At 45.8% G+C, this 19,251-nt stretch overlaps 1 protein-coding gene and 1 long non-coding RNA gene across 2 annotated transcripts in view; one reads left to right on the forward strand and one right to left on the reverse strand.

Annotated features, from left to right (window-relative positions):
* PFKFB3 (6-phosphofructo-2-kinase/fructose-2,6-biphosphatase 3) overlaps positions 1 to 19,251 on the forward strand; it is a 335,583-nt gene that overhangs the window by 283,749 nt on the left and 32,583 nt on the right. The gene's annotated exons all lie outside the window — the stretch shown is intronic.
* LOC138514284 (uncharacterized) overlaps positions 1 to 19,251 on the reverse strand; it is a 505,584-nt gene that overhangs the window by 54,073 nt on the left and 432,260 nt on the right. The gene's annotated exons all lie outside the window — the stretch shown is intronic.

Genomic DNA, 19,251 nt, shown 5'->3' on the forward strand with positions numbered 1-19,251 from the left:
AATTCCGTGACTCTGTTCTGCTGTCCATTAATCAGAAGATGCTGGGCCCGCAGGGAATCTAAGTTACTTTTGCCTTTCATCATTACAGTAAAGTGCAACATTGCATGGCCACTCACCAAAGTTGTTACTTTATCAAAAGACACCAGTTCCCCCACATCTATATTTTTCATTAACAGAAAGTCGATGAGGCTATAGAGTTAGATCACGTCGGTAAATGCTTCCATCTATCGTCAAAATGCAAATTTATTTGTAGAAAGCCCCCTCTGGAGAGAAAAGATGACCATAGTCTACCATAAGTCCTCCTCTTCCCTCCACCATGGGTCCCTTGTACAGACATGACTCTCCCCTCTTCACATAAATCAAAGTCAACATCCACAATATCACAGTTGCAGTTAAAATCGCACCCAATAATAATAGAACAGCCTGGGTGACAGGTCTTCCAAGTCATCAATGTGTTTTCAATTTCATCTAAGAACACATCTATGTCTAAACAAATTGAGTTAAAATAAATGTTTAACAATAAGATATTGACAGAGGTAATATCATAAGAGTCACTGATCCTAGTGACCAATAGACCATATGAAAAAAATTCCAATTTAGTAGTGAGCGATGTTTGCTGATCCTAATAGCAGTTGGCCTCCCATTGGTCTTCCACGTGGACCTTTTTTTGCTAACCTTTGATTTAATAACAAACTGTCGATCACTGGGAGTTCAATTAGCCAAGTCTCTTGAAGCACAATGTAATCATAACAAACAAAAGACTTAATCAAGTTATCACGTAAAAACAAGTTATAACCACTTGAGTACAAATGTCAGGTTAGTTGTTTTATTAAATCCTGGTCTATTGACTGTAGTTGATGAAGGGGCGGTGGTAAGCCAACGCCAACTTGAGGATGCTGGTCTTGTTTGACATTCCTCCGTTGATCATTGTCAAAATGGCACATCACAGTCAAGTTCTTTCGGGACGACTCTGCCACTACTTCAGTGTGTTTTAAGTAGTAGCTTTCTAAACCTTTTAACAGAATGTCTTCCTGATGGACATTTGCTAATTTCTGTATTAGTTTCGGAAAATAATTTACAGCAGATCTCCTTTTCCGGGATTTATCTACTAGATGAACACATTTGAGGTCAGAGGAAGCAACCAAGCTTGATTCTGGAATTGAAGACAAAATTGCCAGAATTCTTGATCGATTTAAAGGAACATGACAGTCCTCACTAAGAACGGACTAAAAAATGATTGGTTGTGAAAGCTCAAAATTCTTTCCAACAGGACGATCACCATTCCTGTTTGCCATATCAGAACCAACCAAAGAAGTACCATTATACGCGTTATTAGGTACATCCATCATACAGGGAGACTTACACTTGCTAATCAAATTGGCGTCAATATCACGTGAGATGTTAACTTGAGTATGGCCGGCCCTTAGCCCCTGGTGACTCGTATCATTGCCTTAAGTCCTGTTGACCCGAGTCAGACAAGGAGTCAGAAATATGGGACTCTTTTGGGGAGATAACTGCTGTACCATTGCACAAAGGGGTCTGGGAGCCCCTCTACCGAGAATGAACATGGCCAAATAACCTGTTCTTTGGGAAGGTGCCCGTTCGGGATGGTCTACAACCACGTTTTAGCTCGCTGTACCTTTCACAGAGGAGAAATATCCATTTGCATATCCGTCTTTGTCCCACCCACAAGGGCAGTCCAGCACCAAAATGCTAGGCAATTCTCCTCTGAACAAGACTACCAACAGCAACCCCAAACACATGTTTTGGCCTTAGTCAGACCTCATCAGTGAGATGAAGCTGTGCCTCTCTAATCACAGTAAGGAAGGGGTCCACGTCTGGACTGCCCTTGTGGGTGGGACAAAGACTGATCTGCAAATGAATGTCTCCTCTGTGAAGGGTGCACTGAGCTTAAACGTGGTGGGAGACCCTCCTGAGTGGAAGAAATTCCATAAAACAGAGTATTTGACCCATGTTCATTCTACGTAGAGGGGCTCTGACACGCCTTACCATTTCTTTTTCTTGGTTTTCCTCCTTTTATTTGGCTTACCTAACCAGGTATTACATATACCATTGGCAGTATTCTTAGGCAGCTGCTGTGAGAGTTTTAGGGGGGGAGGTCTCAATATCTGTGATTACTCCAGAAGACACCACTCCGCCTGTACTATCAGTAATAGTAATAGTAGTTGGTGCCAAGACCTCAATTTCACTTTCCTTTGAGCCTGTGGTTAGCAGATTGTAAAATTGTTCTCAAGAACTTTTACTAGCCTTGAGTATTCAACCCAGACACACCTTTAATGATTTTAGATTTCTTCCAATTGATACCTGCTTCATTCCACTGAATGGCAAGTATTTTACTGAGGATACAGGGTGCTCAGCTGGACTAATTGAACTAGACTCAATATTCGCTGAGATCTGCCCTTCCCCTTGTATCAGCATACCACCCCGTCCCTACATCCCAGTATGGATCAATTTAGCAATTGTTACAGATGGATTACCTGCCCCCGCCACCAATAATGGGGGAATTGCATTCAGAGTATAGTTCGCCCTAACTTTGCACGCCACGGAATCATACAAGCGCATGAAAGATTGCAGCACAATATTCAGAGCTGCTAGTGTGCTCATTCCCGAGACAGAGGTGTCCTTGCAGGAGGAGTCGTCACCTTGAAAGGTTAGGGAAGATTCATCTCCGTGAGTGAGGGTCGGTATCCTGATTTGTAGTGTCTCGGATGGTATCCATGTCGGAGTGTTGAATATACCCGGTGACATGCTCAGTCTCGCATTAGTTCTTTCAAACGCTTCAATTTAAGTTCTCAGGCTGATACAATCTGCAAAAAGGGTTGTGCTGATTCCTTGTTGTACTTCGGTGAGAACTGGACCCGAAATTTCAAACACTGTCTCACAATCAGCCCCGGCCCCCGCCGTTGAACAGTCTAGAAGTGGGCAAGCCGATTGAACCGCCTGGCTATCCAATGTATTGTAATTCCGCCTTTATAGGCAGGTGGAGCCTCTATTCCAAGCTTTCAGATTGGCTAGAGTGCTGGAAACAGTGAGAAGAACAAAGGACACCCCTATTGATGTGATTCCACATTGATGGGTGGCAGGCCATTACATTGGCACCCATGATGTAAAGACACAGGTGCTATGGGTGATGGTCTTTTTTGTGTCAGGTTTTCCTTTGATGTGACATGTGGTGTGCTACAGCAAAGGAAACATTGCCCTGCGATCAGATAGTCTGCTTTAGGAGGAGCGCAAGCACGGCAAGTTTGCTCACTGCTGCCCAATGGGGGCTTGGTAACCTGCAAGCATATCATGACTGAATGTACAAAGTTTTGAAAACTGAAGTGGAAAAGAGTACATGAACAACATCGGAAGTAATATTATCCTCTAAATGGTCTAGCAGGGGATAATTTCAGCCCTAGAAAACTTGGGGACCGTTTGTGAACATCCAGCCATAGGGCTAAAAAAAATCATGAAGTCTCCCTGCAGGAGTTTTTTGAGAGAACACTAAGGTGTAGTACATGAATATGCTGAATCGTTGATATGTGCATTAAAATTAACTTTATTGACAATCTGTTTTTGTGAGAAGTCTCTAGGTAAATGTACATGGCTGTGCAGCTGCACTTCTAATTCTAGAATCCTTTCTTGGCATATTTAATGTACACTTAATGGCCCCTACTGAAACATTGCAGAGTACTTTGGTTTTAGTGGAGGTGGCGTATTAGCACATTGAGTTTGTTTTCTTATGCAGATGGTATTCATATAGTAGAATTTGTCATTTCAATTTTTTCACAAAATTCTTTGTATAAATTGCCTCCAATGTTTGTCTCCTGCCTAATGATGCTCCTGAAAATTCCCTTTGTTGCAATCTTTTCTTTTGATTGCATATATTTATTAGAGCTCTTTCTGATTTCCATTATTGTTCTTAAAAACATTAAAAAATCAGTAGCAAGATTGGCCGGTTGACGTTTTTAGTGTTAAACTGGCTTGTATCTGATTTTGAGCCATGCGTCTCCTGCTTATCTATTTTGCTTTATGCAACCTTTCAGAGTCGTGTCCTGTAATACTCACCAGCACTTCAGAGGTGGGCGCCATTACCTGCGTGGGCATAGCTTTCCCTTTTATGGGTAGCAATCTTCTAGGACTTGTGAAAACATAGGCAAGAGCCCGTCATCTTTCCGAATCAGACGCACTAATCATGGTAGACTGTAACTAGATTGGCCTCAATTTATGCAAATGTAAATTAAAACAGGTGCAAAACCCCATTAGAAACCCATCCTTCATTCTGCTTGTTACCTCTTGTCAACGTTGCCGGTATCCTGTGTTATCGCTGGTGAAAACATCGAGGGTGACTCAATATTTATTTTAAAGGCACTATCCAACACTTTCCCCAAATATTCTAGGACTGGAGTTTGTTTATATAATTTGAATTTAGTGCCATCTTCAATTAAGTGTCACTCCACTGACTCTACTCCAGTACTTCCCAAAACGGTGTCATTGGACATGCTGTAGTTTGACCTGGTATTTAACATACAGCTTTTAGTCTCCAACCCCTCTTACCTAGGTCAATATGATTCACTTTTGAAAATATCTCCCAACTGGTTCAGCGCTACTTATCTTCTTAAATTGGTACCAAGAAAACAAATACCCTGCAGGACTCTTAAACTTTTTGCAATTGAACTTAACAAAGATTCCTTCTTCTTTCGGCTTTGCCCTCTCTTCCCATACACATCAGGGATGAAAGAGGAACCCTTCTGGAGGGAAACCAACCACCAGAGGAGCTCACATTACCAAAATAACAATTATTCACATACTTGGAGACAGATATCATAAACATATGTACCTTTTTGTTGTTACTTTTCTGAACTTAAAAAGGCCTTAACTGACGTAATGCCCACAGCGATAGAAAAATTAAACCATTGACGCAGAACACACAGCCAGCTGAACTTGCGCTCCCACGTCTGTTGGAAGATCACAGAAGTACCTGATCCCATATGCCAGGATGACCTTAAACTATGTCCGGGAATTGGGCCGTTAAGAGGAAAAGATCCAGAATATGTATCTTTTGCTAGATGTTTGGTTTACAGTCATAGTTCTTTATAGACTAAACCAACCTTTCGGCCTAGAGTAATTGGCCAATGAGCCGAGTTGCTAATCTTTCCACCTTCATTCTCTAGGAGGAAGGGGGCTGCGCTTGTCATACCACCACTTGCTTTACACAGTGCAGGAAGAGCATCACTGACGCAAACCATCCATGGAACTTTCTTTGTTAAAAAAAAACCCACCACACATTGAGATAACCAACAGACTACAGCAAAGACCCTGGCTGAACCAAACACTAATCATCACATACACACTTCTTGAGGTAGGTACTGACAACCTCTCCAAAGGCTCGCTTGCGATGAAGCAGCTCCAAATCAGCAGGAGCATTTGACAAAAATACAATGCACCTAACCTTATTCTTACATGTTGGAATGTCACTGACCCCCATCCCTCCATACCGCTCCCTCCAATAAGAAAGCCACAAAAGTCAGAGGCAATTCCACCACGAGGCTAAACGCAACCATCAGCAACCATGGGTTTATTACAAAATGCTGCATAATGTATCCGGCCAGGTGAACTCTTGAGGGCAATAATTGGGATGCTTGCAAATCCGTTGGTAGGGGGAAGTTGCTATGCCATCACGCGACTATGGAAATACTCTGGAATCTCGAGCTAGACAGGGTTCTGCTCAGGAGCAATTTCTTCCCAAACAGTAGTTTCTCTTTGCTATTCCACTGCTGAAAATATATCCTGGCCTGAAGACTGTAAATCAGTCTTTATTAAAATGTCTGCCCCTCTACAGGAATGAATTGACGGTTGTGCCACGTTTAATTCCAATGGACTCTGTTCCATCACCTTGGCAAACACACAGGAGAACTTTTTTGTTTGTTCTCCGTTATTGGATCTTTCATACATTCAGATGCTGTTGAATATTCCCCATCATCCGGCTGGTGTTCCTCTGATAATTAAACAGTTCTTTTCAAAGAAATGTACGAAACTGCATTCACCTTAATGTTAGGTTAGTTTTGTTTTGGGTTCTTTACCCTACTGCCAATAGGCAGTGCCTCCTCTAGCTCCACTACTGGAGGCCATCTTCAGATTCTTAATCACATGTTTGAAGTTGGGAGTCCTTCAAAGTTCTCACGTTATTAAATGATTTCTTTAAGGAACTTCATCACTCAAAGTACTTTGCTATTGTGAGGGTTTGGGAGACCACTCATGTTATGCTCCCCTATAGAGGGCACAAGTTGCTTTGCTTCTTCTCCGGGGTTGAGCCAGGTGACGTGTCACTTCCCCATCTCACCATGGCTGATACCAAGACCAAGAAGCGTCTTTCCAAGACTTGTTCCACTTGAAACCCATAAAATATTTATGCGGAGGATAGACCTCAAGAATGCCTTTCACCATACCATAATCTGGATTCCTGCTCTATTTACAACACTCTCTCTCTCTCCAACGAGACTTTGAAGGATAGGCACGGGAGAATGTTGGCTTGATGAGGGCACTATGGCCTCAGACTCTGCTTCAGTAGGGACCTGTGCTTCACTGCGTCTTGGCAGGCCTCCAGAGGTAGTTCTCCCGTCTAAGAGGTCACAATCTCACGAGGAGACTTCCTGTGGGAACAGGGCGAAGAAGAGTGATTCCACCTGGGATCCAAAGACCCTTGACAGACCTGTAAATGGCTGACAAACCTGCGTCTGCTCCTTCGTTGCACAAACCATCCACCTTGTTGTAAACATACTTGACAACCCTATCTATGACATCCTTGACCATGGCCATGACCATGGCCACAAGCCACACCACTGTTCAAGCTTCAGCTCCATCAATGGCAAAAATGCCTTTTTCTACGAAGCACAAATCATTAAGTTGATGTGTGAGGAATTGGATTCTGCTCTGCAGGAGTACCAGGGTGAGGAAGGGTGAAAAGGCCTGCTCAGCACCCACACTTCTACAAACCAAGAGCAAATGCAATCATAAAGGTAGAACAGAATATAACTACAGGGGTGATCAGCAAATTGTTAAACTATAAAAAGGGTATGTCTTTGGGTGAAAAGGGTGCAAAAGTGACCTAACCAGTCTCGAGCGGTAAGTTGCTGGTTGACATAACCCACCAAAGTCCCGAAACGAGGTATTCGGCTTTGGACCTAGCTCTGAGCAGTGATGTGAGCTGATAAAACTTAGTTCTGGCACATTGGATCGCGTGGGCCCAAGCAGCCCTCTGGCGTCGAGCAGGTTCAAATGCGGCAGCTTTTTGTGACACAGGTTGGGGCACTCACCACGGTCTCATCCAGGTCAGGCTGAGCCAGGTTGTAACTGCTGGAACGGGTTGATGAGTGACGCTCCCGCAGTTTGAGTTGACAAGCGGCGGTTGTCGAAATGGTTATCCTGTTGCTCCGATTTGCAGTTCGGTGAAGCAGCAGTTCGATGGCCGGGTCGTGGTGTAACCCCTGGTCTGAGTTGACAAGTGACTCCATCGATTTGAGTCTGGTCCCCGTGTTGAGTCGTTGATTTGAGCCTAGCAGGTGACGGGCTCAGTGAGGGCATGATGCAGCATCGAGTGTGCTCTCTGCACAAGCAATTGTTTGAAGGATGAAAGGAGTGCCAGAAAGTAGCACTGGTGGTCGACGTTGATGCCATCAAATTGGATTTGGTGACCGTCAGACCGGTTTTGAGGCGTTGGAATGGAGAGCCTTGGCAGATCTGATCCTCCAGGTGCTGTGAGACTCCATTCAGGGGCCCAAGGACAGGGTGAGTCCTTTCAGGGTCTGCTCTCTCAGCCCTGGGAGATTCTGGTGCAGAACCGCATATCCTGGTCCACAGCAAAATGTTACCCCCAATGTGCACTGGTAGTGGGTAGGGGGCAGAGCTCTCATCTGCCTTGGGCTGCTCCTTCTTCTCAGTGGTTGAGGGCTTTTGAAAGTACAACTTTCCCAAAAGAGGTTCAGTGAATCCTTCTCATTTGTTGTTTCAGAGTGAATCAAAGAAGTGGTGGGAGACCCCTTCTTTGGAAGGTAAAGGTCCACAGGCTACTGGACTAAAGCAAGCCTACCTTAGTGCTCCAATCCCTGTTCTTGAAAGAAGTGGACTTTGCCTTTTTTGACATCACACCCAAAGTGCTTTGCCCCAGAGGAAGTGAAAGGGACATTAAGGAGAGCGGCATAGAGAAACAAAATCAGTGAGGCAGAGAGAATCAAAATGGTGGAAGTCTTCTCCCACTGTACACCTCCTAACTAATCGAACCCTGCCTTCTTCTTTCTCACTAGCATCAAAGACCTTCAGAAATGAATGCAACACCCTGGTGTCAGGCTACTCCCTTTGAATGGGTGTGTTCCTTTGATGCCTGGGCTCAGGGCAGCTGCTTGGTGGGATGTTGTCTCTGGTGGAGGGAATTATCTACCCTCACAAAGAGATCTAAGAAGATGCATGGCCATTCAGGTCCTGTCCTGTCATTTGGCAGACTCAGCCTGTGTGGCCCGAATACACATCTCCTTCAATAGCTTTAGCTGGCTCACAGCGGCTAACACATGCGATATTAAATTGAATGTGGCTGCAATGATTATAAGTAGTGCCATGCACCATGCCTTAACTCAGGCATAGCTTTATTTTCGCGCTTACCTTGCCAGTAAAATGGGCTAATTATGATGATCATCGTTTTGGTACATGGGCAGTATCTAAAATGCAGCCTCTGCGCTGCAGAGATGTGGCTGTCACTGCAGCTGCCAAATGGGCAACTGTGACCCTTGAACCTGCTTTGTGCCAGAGCAGGCGCTGCAAATTAGGATACTGATGCAGCAGGATCCAGATACTACGCTTCTGGCTTGGAGTTTAAGAAAGGGGAATCTGATCAGTAGATTTCCCTTTCAAAGGTGGAATTACCGCATATTCAAAATAATCAAAAAAGCCAGGGGTTCTACACCCTCTGTCACATGATGGCTGCAGAAACGTCCAGGCCTCCTCCATCGACTACCTCATTGGTGACTGCAGCTTCCAAAGCTTTGACGACCTTCACCGGCCATCCTATCTACCATGTCTTCAGCGGCCTTGTCTGACGCCTTTCAGTACATCCGCACACTGCTCCTATAGTGCTAGGGTCGCCAAAAAGGCCTAAACAGTCCCTTTTCATGCTCCAGCCTTTTGCTCCGCCTACCCTGTCAAAGCCTCCCACAGTTCCTCCAGAGTTCCTCCAGAGGACATCCTGGAACACACCATTGATACTGATTTTGGACATTTTCTGCACCTTTCAGACTCTGGTGTCTAATCTTCGGACAGGGATTTTGACTATTCCTCTAAGACCGGACCCTGCACCTGCAATGCTGACTCTCTTTGCTGCCCTATCGCCTCATCTTTGGAATAACCACCTGCACACCTGCCCATTTATATTTATTACAGACTCTGATTGCGAAGACTACCTGCATCCTGATATGGCCTCCACTCGCTCCTCCGGCATGGACGATTTCTGAGATCTGGTACCTGTTGATGGAGAGCCGGAGGAGCTTCTGCCTAGAGATTCACCTCTGGATGAGATCAGATCTTTCCATGCTAACATGACAAAGGCAGCAACAATGTTCAAACTCTTTGCTGAGCAAAAGAAGGAAGGTTTCCTTTATCAGTGGAGGAAAAGTCATAAATGATTGTAATGTCCATTGCAAATCGTAAATGATGTTTGGGAGCATGGGTTGGTTGTCATGAAGAATCCTTTCACAGCACCACTGAAAAAGGACCATTCCGATAATACTGGGCACTGGACGATGACCCGAAATGCATGCACACTCAAGCTAGCCCTGACTCCATTGTCTCTGCAGCAATGAGAAAGGTCTGGTAACCCTTCATCGCCCGGTGCGGTCCCTCCGGATAAAGAAGGCAATCAGCTTGATGCTTTCTGCAAGAGCGGGATTTGCATGGTGGTGACCGCTAATGAAGCCACCAACTCGCTCACCATTCTGGCGAGGTATGACTGGGAACTGTGGTTTAAAGTGGTCCCCTCTTGGAATTCCTCTCGGATGACCAGAAACGGGAGGCTTTTGCGCTGATTCGAGAAGGAAAATCTGTCTCTGACCATGCCATGCCATTTCAGTAGTTGCTAATATTACTGGTACAGGATTATGTCAGTTGGGCAAGGGCGCAGTCCTGAGACTCGGAAGGTTGGCTGAAGCCCTCAACATTTAGACCTGATGGGCACGCTACTTTTAATTGGACCCAGCTGCTATACGGGTGACTAGCTGCCGCGAGAACCGGAGAGTTCCTTCGCTTAAGGCCCATATAATATCAGGCGCAGCCCTCCCTGGATCCGGGGATTCATCTTCACACTTATGGCCGCGGGCTCAACGAATGTTTGGACATTCCTGAGAAGAACTTTGGTGTTCACGCACTCTGTTATCTGCAGGAACTTCGACTGGGACGTTGTTATCTAGTGTATACAAGTGGACCCAGTGTATAATTAAAGGCAGAGACGTACAGCCTTTTACTATATGAATGAAGAATATACTTTTGTTACTCCTGATGAAGACGTCACTACACTAAAGTATATACGTCGAAACCGGTTGAGTTTGGACTAAGATGAGGTCGTGGTCAAAAAATTCTGGGACCCATCTCAATCGCTTATGCCACTGATGTTACCTGTTGTGGCTCTGATTTCATACTTTTTTCTATAAATATTTCAGATGAATTAACTGTGATGAATTTTCTTATAGATTTTACATTGTATATTGATTGGTGTTTAGTACGAGTGGTTTGTCTAATGGATGGATGAGGTTGTATGCTTGGATGAGTGAATAAGATGAATTTTATTATATAGATGTGTTCTTTTTAATAAAAGTTGTTTCCTGCTATGTAAATTGTTTTCACAAGTGCAGATTTAATCACGATTTGGTTGATATATTAAATTAATATCAGGTTTAATAAAATCCTTGATACCATATTTCTTGAATCGTTTCCTTTGGATGTCTTTCCGTTATCCAAATTTAAAGTAATACTCCCATCCAAAGTGTGGAGTCCCCTGTGTCTTTCAGAGAAACACAGGGCACGCAAAGGTCGTCATTATGCCATTCTATGGGGAAAACCTTTTTGGTAAGAAGGTCGATGATGTCCTGCAAGCCATTAAAACCAACACGGCCAGATCCCGTGGCAGTCTGAAACAAAGGCAGCCTTTGCAGTCCTTTAGTTCTAAGCAACACTGCTTAGGTCCAGCAAAGGCTACCGCTTGGCATACCACTCCTAGTCATGGAGAGGGCTGCTGCACGCCTCAGGCAATCGGTATAAAGCTCGATCTCCACCCTACAGAGGTGCCCACAGACTCCATAGCCCTTCTCAACCCAAGAACCAATCCAGCAAGCAGTCTTGATGCCTGCCCTGACCCGCCCTTCCATTTCAGTAGCCCAGTGGGAATGGGGAGAGAGTGTCTTCATTCCAACAACAATGGAGGCAAAGAATGTCAGACAAATGGGTGCTTTCGACAGTGGCCTATGGCCACTAAGCTTAAGGAGGGAATCCCATAGGTACCACCAAAGTGGAAGCTCTGTCTTCTAATGGGTAATTAGAATTGGTTTAAACAAGAGATAGATAGCTCATATCAAAAGTTACAAACATTAAATCAATACTGTTGCTCATAACACATATTTAGTTTATTCCAAAATTACATATGACAATACTTGTTATCAAAAACACATTGAAGGTTAAAACACTGTATAAAAAATACAATTCAAAAACGTGACAAGAACTGCCTGAAAGACTAGGCGGTGATCAAAATAGATCAGGTACATTTTTACAAGTGAGGCTATAATTGGCGTCTCGCTATCAAAGGTGTCCTTTAATTGACATATTTAAAGTCTAAATGGTTACCACATTAGCCATTTTCATGCACTCGACATGTTTCAGTTCTCTTCTGTTGTTTTCAGAACTTTCTTCAGGAGATTGTCACTCAACTTTCTTACAATAATACAAGATATACTGATAGTGTATTGTATTGGAATATCCTCCAGCTTCTTGTAAACAGTGGGAAAGTTACTACTTTATTTAAAAAGGTTGTAACTGGTCTAATCCGTAGAGTAGACTAAGAAGGCAATCCTGAGTCAAGCGAGTGTCTTCTCTGGTACCAATTTACACTGTCTTTAGTGATACTCAACCTGTATGTTTAGCTGGGTAGAGGCTCTGATATTCGTGGAGACGAGTCTAACCACTTTAGGACTCATAGTTAGCTGTTAATAATTTTTTTTCATTCCTCTGTGGAGGCTCTTTCTGCTCCTTGAAGTGTAAATACGTCTAAGTAGAGCAGGGATTTGTGGAGGTCATCGGGTCTTTAAATATAGTCCCTCTATTTACGATGTGCCGTGATATATCTTAATGAGAACCCAAGGACTGGAAAATTGCTGTCTGTTGATGCTGGGTCACCTGAGTGAGTCTGTTGATACTGAGGATGTGCAGCTTTGAAAATGATTTGGTGCTGGGCCACTAATATTGCCAGGATATGTCTTGTTTTGTGGCAGGCAGCCATTGCCTAACACTTAGGCCATGCCCCTTGGTACAGCCCCGCTCGGTTTATCACCCCATGCAAAGCACTAAGTGCCTTAAAAGCAAACCGGGGAGACAACAGCATTCAAGGACATGAATGGCATAAAGGTGCATTCAAAGGCATGTGAAGCATGAAGATGCTTTTGAGCCTTGAAGAATCGGAGGCGAAGCTGGGCGAATAACAATGAATTGAATGCACAAAGGTATGGAGGTGCACTAGAAAGTAAAATACATGAACAGCATTCCATGCCATACACTGATGCTTTGCATACGGGGCACTATGAACTTTAGTCAAAAGCATACAATGCACTGGCGTAGCAGGGGGTGCCGCCTCCCACGCGGTGCAGGAGGGCCATGCTGCCCCATGTTCTGGTGGGAGCCCTGAGACATCAGAAATAATTGCACTCAGAGACTTCATAAAGAAATTATTCCAGTTGTGGATCAATCTTGGGTAATTCCAAAGTACTTAAGAATTTATTTCTAGGCGGTCTAGCTCTGGAGGGCCTCCATCTTGAGCCGCAAAAAAATAAATAATTTCATTCTGATGCAGCGCGAGGTGGAGACGTTCCGGATCCACCGCGCATGTCAGGAACCAGGAAGCTCTCCCTGCTTGAGAGCATCCGGTTTCCTCTCTGCGTGGAGCGTGGCTGCAAGAGGTGGGGCCAGGTGACGGATTCAGGTAAGAAAATAAAATGTGTATGCGTGCAAGGGTGTTGTATGTTTGTGTGTACTTATGCTTGCAAGGGTGTGTTTTATGTATGTAATGTGTGAGTGTGTATGTGAGCCCGTGTGAATGAGCAAGTGAATCTTCTGAATATGTATGTGTGTGTTTGTGCTGGGTTGAGAAACTGATTTTGGTGGGGATGTGGGTAGATGGTGTTGGTAGGGGAGAAGATGGGAGGGGTGCATGCAAGGGGTGCACTACTACTGCATTTTAGATGGGCATCCATGATAAATCAAGCATGATGTGTTAGTACATTACGTGGCTAGACTGGCATTTCGGCGCAACCCGTCTATCCATTTCTTACTGTGGCATGACATTTTTTACTGGGCATCTAAAATAAATGCAAGAATCTGAAAGGTTCTTATGTGTCTAGACTGGCCTACATTTCAGGCCGTTTGGATGTGGTTTCTGATTGTGGCATAGCATTTTTGATGCCAAAGCCAACAGGGGTATTTTCTTATGGGGTAACACTGGCATATATTGGCAGATCCAGCTTGGACATGTTTTCTTATGGAATAATTACTGGCATTATGCATAAAGAAAACATGAGTATGTTGCCAAATGGGAATACTGGCATATATCGATGCAGCCAGTATGGAAATGTATTGGCAGAGCCAGCATGAAAATGTTTTTGTAATGGCATATATTGTGGGAAAAAGCACACCAATCTGTTGGACAAATGCTCCAGTGCAATGTTGGTGACTTGCATCTATTAGATTTTGTCATGAGTTACCCTACAAAACTGATTGCAAAATGTCTGGCTTTTTACCCAATTTTTCAAAGAAAGTGTGCTTTATAAGGAGCCATTTTAACCCATTATTCAAAAATGTTCTAGGGGGAGAACCCCCCAAACTCCCTTTGATTGGTTTAGGCTCCCTTGCTACACTTGGTCACTCTTGCATACCTTTAGAAAATATTTACACCCCTCCAATAAAAAAATGTACCAGCTGCCACTGGTGGCTGGTACATTTGGGTGCAATGGGCCAAGCACCGCTCCCTTGTTCCTATGCTAGGTGAACGATTTAAGTTTTGATTAAAAAGACCTAGCGCAGCACGAGAGTGCCCCTGCAGAGCATTCATCATGGGCATTGTGAATATGTGTTGGTCCAGGCCAGCCCGCATTGTGGCGCGTCTTGTGCTTTATTGAGGAGTGGGCCCCAAAGCATGGCTTGCAGGGGGTCCCCAATTGTTGTGTTAACCCTTGATACAAGGTGGATTTTTTAAGTAAGCATATGTATTCGGGTTAACAAAATAAAACCTTTGAATCCAAATAGCATTCTTGTACACTTTATTTGGATTTGTGCAATATTCATCGAGCTAATCTTTCTCGTGTACCACAGCAATAGCTCCAAAGAGGAAATCAGGTGGAACAACTTTACAAACACCCTCCGCAATGCCATCCCCAAGTTCCCTCCCATGCATCCACTGAATCTGTTTGTTTGTTTTATTCAAATTTATATAGCGCCCAGCAGCCCGTAAACATCGTGGCACTTGTTACAAGTCAAAGCTTAGTTACATAAAAGATATCGACATTTGTTACATAGTGATTCCATTTGTGATGCAGTATATACAAAGATTACAATAGTTTATATTACATTTATATTACAATATACAAGTTAGGAGGACAAGGCGTGGTGACAGTATTAGTCAAGTAATGAAGCCTTGAGAGTATTGCGGAAGACAGAGATAGAGGTGTCCGCTCTGAGGGTGGCAGGGAGTGAGTTCCATAGTTTTGGTGCAATGTAAGAAAAGCCTAGCCCACCTGCAGTATCTCTCTTAATGCGAGGTCTGTGGAGCTGGTTGGTGTACTGAGATCTTGTGGGGTGCGTGGATTGTTTTCTTGATATAGCTTCCGATAGGTATGTGGGAGCGGTGTTGTAGATGCATCTGTGTGTGATGGTGAAGATTTTGAGAGTAATGCAGTCTTTGACCTTTAACCACCATGCTGCATGTCTGACATGGGATATGTGTTCTCTTCTAGGGATGCTCATGGCGGCTCTAAGGGCATTGTTTTGTGTAGTTTGTAGTCTGTGAATGTTTTTGGATGAGGTGCCAGCTAGGAGAGCGTTACAATAGTCGAGTTTGGCACCTATTGTTGCTCTGGCTATTGCTAGACAGGAGCGGACAAGTATGGTTTAATGGCATTGATAAGTTTGGTGCTGTACGCTGATGCCGAGGCTATGGTGCTGACTTGTTTGCTCATTGATAGGTTTGCATCAATGTGTACGCCTAAATCTTTACGGAGGATGAGACAGTGATGGTAAAGTTGTCTATGTTGAAATTGGTGTACTGGGAGGTTTTCTTAGCTATAGTGTTTTTCTGACCGAGGATAAGTATTTCAGTCTTATCCCATTGATCGCCATCCATGCTTGGATAGTAGCATAGGTATCATGAAGGGCCATGGCATCTTGGTGATAGAGGCTGGATCGTGGTAAGAGTACTTGAGTGTCGTCTGCATAGTTGGTAAATGCCACACCCATAGAGTCAAGAAGGTTGAATAGGGGTTTTGTGAAAAGATTGTAAAGAGCGGGAGCTGTACATGAGCTATGTTAGAGAAGACCTTCATGGCTCTGCCTTCGAGGAAGGACGTGCTCCAAGATGCTGCTTGATTAGAGAAATGAGCTGCTTGAGTGAGATGAGTGGTTAGTGTTTTGTGATCAACCAAATCAAATGCTGCTGATAGATAGATCGAGGAGGAGGAGCTGGGCAGGTTTACCTTTATCCATGATCTGTGATATTTGAATTTTTAGGTCTAACAAGGCGGATTCTGTTCCATGCCGATACGGAAGCCAGATTGCCTTTTGCCTAGTATGGAGTTCGTTTCTATGTAGGATTGGATCTGGTTGTGAGCTGCCTTGTCCAAGATTTTCAGAAGGAAGGGAACTGTCATTATAGGCCTATAGTTATTGGGCTGTGCTGGGTCGAGTGTGGCTTTTTTTAGAAGGGGGCGAACCCAAGCTTGCTTGAGGCTGTTTGAAAGATGCATTGATGAACGCGGTGATGAGGGGTGCCAGGTCGTTCGCACATTCCTTGATGATTTTAGGGGGGCAGAAGTCTGCTTTGCAGAGGGATGGTTTGAGGTTTTTGATGAGTTCAAGGACCTCTAATTCGGTAGTGTCTCTGAAAGTGAATTGGGCATGTTTGTATTTGCTATTATTTTTTTTTTTTTATAACTCTGTTTATTGAGTTTAAACAACACAACTTAAAGGAACAAACATGGATGAGACATGAATCATCGGTATGCATAGGATGAAGACAGCATGGCAATAATAACAACTATCATGAGCCCCCCGGGTCATGGGTCGCGGGACGTCAATAGGTCGAGGCCGGCAAACAGTGTCAACAGTACCACCAGTGTACCCCCACCCGCTGGTCTCAGTGGAGATCTAGCCATTTTCCCCATATTTTTCCAAATTTACGGGGGCAGCCCCGTGCGTTATAAATCCGGCGCTCTGTGGCTGCGCACCTGTCCAGTTCGTTGCTCCAGCGGTTTAGACTCAGTGGGTCGGCGGATCCCCAATTGGCTGCGATAAGTCTTTTGCTTGCCCCCAACGCAATTGCCAGAAACAGTTTCTCATATTTAGATAGATCTACTTCCCCCCCAATGCCCAAGAGTATCATCTTGGGATCTCTAGGAATTGGTGTCGCCAGAGCGGCTGAGATTGTGTTAATACAGTCCCCCCAGAAGACCTGTATCACCCGGCAGTCCCATATCATATGGTAGAAGGTGGCGAGTTCGTTTTTGCATCGAATGCAAGTCCCGTCTTCTATTCCACCCCATCTGGCCATTACGGCGCGTGAGTGGTATGAGCGATGGAGGATCCTCAACTGTATTAGTCTGAGCTTGGATTCTATGCCAATTTCCCTGGGGAACATTAGTGCTTCCACCCAATCCTCAGGTTCCAGGGGTCCTACGTCCCTTTCCCACTTTGCTTTGAGCCCGTCAAGCTGTGCCGCCCCGAATGAGTTAAGGGCCTGATAGAGGGTGGAAATGACCTTAGAGGAGATGCGCTGCGGGAGGACATTGGTCTCAATGGGAGAGCAGGGGGGTGTATTTGCTATTATTAACTTGTGTTGGGGGTTAGGCTTTTGCTTCGGGAGAGCTTTGCAATGGTTGTGAATTCTATTTTGGAGGAGGTTAATTTTGTTGAACATAGCGGATTGGATGCTAGCACACCACACATACAGGCCGATTCATGGAATAATTAGCGCGGCGCAAGTGGGCAAAAACGTGCGAATCGCAGTGGAATAGCGAAAATCGCAGTGCAAGTGCGAAAATCGCACGAAAAGCAGCGCACGTCGATTCATGGAAGGCCGTGCGCGAGAAAACCAGCGGATGTGCGATAAAAAAGTGCGCGGCGCACGTTGGCGCACAGGCCATCTAACAGCGTGCGCCAGGTCACAGCGAAAATCGCACAGGCCACAGCGAAATTCGCACATAGCGCGGCGCACGCAATAAAAGTAGGCGGAACACGGGCGTAACACTCGGAATGGGGAACAACTTGCCAAAACGTGGGCGTCACGGGGGAAGTACAGGGCACAAGTGCGCGGAACGCCCACACGCTCGCCTACAACACGTATTCATGGAATAGAATAGGGGAAAAAAGCGCACGCTCAAACCAGCGCACAGGCACAAACACGACCGCCACAAGAAAGGAGGCGGTAGCGTCTCTGCGGCTGTAAGAAATGTGCGCCAAAAGGTGCGCCAACAAATAGCACCTATATACTGCCATGATGAATGTCCCATACTGTGGCCCTCCAGGAAAAAAGACGTGCAAAGGGGTACCCACAAACACGGACACCCGCTGACAAAAAATACGTGTGCATGTATACCGGGGTGCGCGGGAAGTGTCACACGCGATTTGCAGGGTACGTGCATCACAGGGGTTCGCGTGAAGTTATTCACGCGATCGGGCCTGGGGGAGCGGGCTACGTGTATTACAGGGGTTCGCGTGAAGTTCCTCACGCGATCGGGCCTGGGGGAGCGGGCTACGTGTATTACAGGGGTTCGCGTGAAGTTCCTCACGCGATCGGGCCTGGGGGAGCGGGCTACGTGTATTTCAGGGGTTCGCGTGAAGTTCCACACGCGATCGGGCCTGGGGGAGCGGGCTACGTGTATTTCAGGGGTGCGCGGGAAGTTCCACACGCGAATAGCCTGGGCGCGTGTATTTCAGGGGTGCGCGGGAAGTTCCACACGCGAATAGCCTGGGCGCGTGTATTTCAGGGGTGCGCGGGAAGTTCCACACGCGAATAGCCTGGGCGCGTGTATTTCAGGGGTTCGCGGGAAGTTCCACACGCGAATAGCCTGGGCGCGTGTATTTCAGGGGTGCGCGGGAAGTTCCACACGCGATCGGGCCTGGGGGAGCGGGCTACGTGTATTACAGGGGTTCGCGTGAAGTTCCTCACGCGATCGGGCCTGGGGGAGCGGGCTACGTGTATTACAGGGGTTCGCGTGAAGTTCCACACGCGATCGGGCCTGGGGGAGCGGGCTACGTGTATTACAGGGGTTCGCGTGAAGTTCCTCACGCGATCGGGCCTGGGGGAGCGGGCTACGTGTATTTCAGGGGTTCGCGTGAAGTTCCACACGCGATCGGGCCTGGGGGAGCGGGCTACGTGTATTACAGGGGTTCGCGTGAAGTTCCTCACGCGATCGGGCCTGGGGGAGCGTGCTACGTGTATTTCAGGGGTTCGCGTGAAGTTTCACACGCGAATAGCCTGGGCGCGTGAATTTGAGGGGTGCGCGGGAAGTTCCTCATGCGATCGGGCCTGGGGGAGCGGGCTACGTGTATTACAGGGGTTCGCGGGAAGTTCCACACGCGAATAGCCTGGGCGCGTGAATTTGAGGGGTGCGCGGGAAGTTCCACACGCGAATAGCCTGGGCGCGTGTATTTCAGGGGTGCGCGGGAAGTTCCACACGCGAATAGCCTGGGCGCGTGTATTTCAGGGGTTCGCGGGAAGTTCCACACGCGAATAGCCTG

Source organism: Ambystoma mexicanum, chromosome 12, assembly GCF_040938575.1.
Source record: "Ambystoma mexicanum isolate Mex_15411 chromosome 12, UKY_AmexF1_1, whole genome shotgun sequence".
Lineage (NCBI taxonomy): Eukaryota > Metazoa > Chordata > Amphibia > Caudata > Ambystomatidae > Ambystoma > Ambystoma mexicanum.